Source organism: Oncorhynchus mykiss, chromosome 7, assembly GCF_013265735.2.
Source record: "Oncorhynchus mykiss isolate Arlee chromosome 7, USDA_OmykA_1.1, whole genome shotgun sequence".
Classification (NCBI taxonomy): Eukaryota; Metazoa; Chordata; class Actinopteri; order Salmoniformes; family Salmonidae; genus Oncorhynchus; species Oncorhynchus mykiss.
In genome coordinates, this window is record NC_048571.1 from 20,266,540 (window position 1) to 20,269,448 (window position 2,909).

The following is a 2,909-nucleotide window of genomic DNA, read 5'->3' on the forward strand; positions in this document are numbered from 1 at the left end:
CTCGGTGGAAAAACTGTATAACAACTCACAAAGATGTCCATTTATTCAACAAGAGCACCTAGCTGAGGGCTTTACATTTCCTCACAGATTGCTGTGAAATTGTCCATGTCTTGTTGGATTGTCTAGAAAGAGAACGTGGGTTACTTCAGCCTTTGATGTTCTCCACAATGATTTCATGAGCAGGGATGTTGGGTAACCACAGGACATTTCATATTTTTGTTTACCCTAAAGGGTACTCTAAACCTTGTATCCCATCAGTCCCCTGTCCCTGGCCTGTACACTGTGAAATTACATAATTATCTTCCTCAATGTTGGTTGAGATTAATTTACTTCAGCCATAAAGATGTAGTTCACTTTGATGGCAGTATAAATAAGATAGCGTTACCCTCTAGTGGTCAAGCATGAGATGCGCATGTATGACACTCATACAGCAAGGATGACTTCAATATAATGCATTACCACTAGGCGACAGTATTATCTGCCTTAGTTCTCTTTCTCTCTACGTTTTCACTCTATCTGATCGAAGCGACATGGTCTGTGGATCTGTACAGTGTGTCAACTGTTGACTATGATACACAGCTTTTTAATGCGCTCCTGAGTGGCGCAGGGGTCTAAGGCACTGCATCTCAGTGCAAAAGGTGTCACTACAGTCCCTGGTTCAATTACAGGCAGTATCACATGTGCTTGGGAGTCCCATGGGGCAGTGTGTAATTGGTCCAGTGTCACTGGGGTAGGCTGTCATTGTAAATAAGGACTTGATCTTAACTAACCTGCCTAGTTAAAAAAATATATATCTTGATGTCACCTGTTAATCAAATCAAAGTTTATTTGTCACGTGCGCCGAATACAACAGGTGTAGTTAGACCTTACAGTGAAATGCTTACTTACAGGCTCTAACCAATAGTGCGGAAAAAAGGTGTGTGCGTGCGTGTGTGCGCGTAAAGAAATAAAACAACAGTAAAAATACATTTGAAAATAAGAGTAGCAAGGCTATATACAGACACCGGTTAGTCAGGCTTATTGAGGTAGTATGTACATGTAGGTGTAGTTAAAGTGACTATGCATATACATGTATGATGAACAGAGAGTAGCAGTAGCGTAAAAGGAGGGGTTGGCGGGAGGTGGGACACAATGCAGATAGCCCAGTTAGCCAATGTGCGGGAGCAGTGGTTGGTCGGGCCAATTGAGGTAGTATGTACATGGATGTATGGTTAAAGTGACTATGCATATAAGATAAACAGAGAGTAGCAGCAACGTAAAAGAGGGGTTGGGGGGGCACACAATGCAAATAGTCCGGGTAACCATTGGTTACCTGTTCAGAAGTCTTATGGCTTGGGGGTAAAAACTGTTGAGAAGCTTTTTTGTCCTAGACTTGGCACTCATGTACCGCTTGCCATGCAGTAGTAGAGAGAACAGTCTATTACTGGGGTGGCTGGGATCTTTGACAATTCTTAGGGCCTTCCTCTGACTCTGACTCTTGCTCCACTACAGCCCCGTCGATGCGAATGGGGACGTGCTCGGTGTTCCTTTTCCAGTAATACATAATCATCTCCTTAGTCTTGGTTACGTTGAGGGACAGGTTGTTATTCTAGCACCACCCGGCCAGGTATCTGACCTCCTCCCTATAGGCTGTCTCGTCGTTGTCGGTGATCAGGCCTATCACTGTTGTGTCGTCTGCAAACTTAATGATGATGTTTGACTCGTGCCTGGCCATGCAGTCATGGGTGAACAGGGAGTACAGGAGGGGACTGAGCACGCACCTCTGGGGAGCTCCAGTGTTGAGGATCAGTGTGGCAGATGTGTTGCTACCTACCCTCACCACCTGGGGGCGACCCGTCAGGAAGTCCAGGATCCAGTTGCAGAGGGTGGTGTTTATTCCCAGATGATTTGCTTAGTGATGAGCTTTGAGGGTACTATGGTGTTGAACTCTGAGCTGTAGTCAATGAATAGCATTCTCACTTAGGTGTTCCTTTTGTCCAGGTGGGAAAGGGCAGTGTGGAGTGCAATAGAGATAGCATCATCTGTGGATCTGTTTGGGCGGTATGCAAATTGGAGTGAGTCTAGGGTTTCTGGGATAATGGTGTTGATGTGAGCTATTACCAGCCTTTCAAAGCACTTCATGGCTACAGACATGAGTGCTATGGGTCTGTAGTCATTTAGGCAGGTTGCCTTTGTGTTCTTGGGCACAGGGACTATGGTGGTCTGCTTGAAGCATGTTGGTATTACAGACTCAATCAGGGACATGTTGAAAATGTCAGTGAAGACACCTGCCAGTTGGTTAGCACATGCCCAGAGCACATGTCCTGGTAATCCGTCTGGCCCCGCAGCCTTGTGGATGTCGACCTGTTTAAAGGTATTACTCACGTCGGCTATGGAGAGAGTGATCACACAGTCATCCGGAACAGCTGATGCTCTCATAAATGCCTCAGTGTTGCTTGCCTCGAAGCGAGCATAGAAGTGATTTAGCTCGTCTGCTAGGCTTGTGTCACTGGGCAGCTCGCGGCTGTGCTTCCCTTTGTAGTCTGTAATAGTTTGCAAGCCCTGCCACATCCGACGAGCTTCGGAGCCGGTGTAGTATGATTCAATCTTAGCCCTGTATTGACGTTTTGCCTGTTTGATGGTTCGTCGCAGGTCATAGCGGGATTTCTTGTAAGCTTCCGGGTTAGTCCCGCACCCTGAAAGGGGCAACTCTACCCTTTAGCTCAGTGCGAATGTTGCCTGTAATCCATGGCTTCTGGTTGGGGTATGTACGTACAGTCACTGTGGGGACGACGTCCTCAATGCACTTATTGATAAAGCCAGTGACTGATGTGGTGTATTCCTCAATGTCATCGAAAGAATCCCGGAACATGTTCCAGTCTGTGATAGCAAAACAGTCCTGTAGTTTAGCATCTGCTTCATCTGACCAT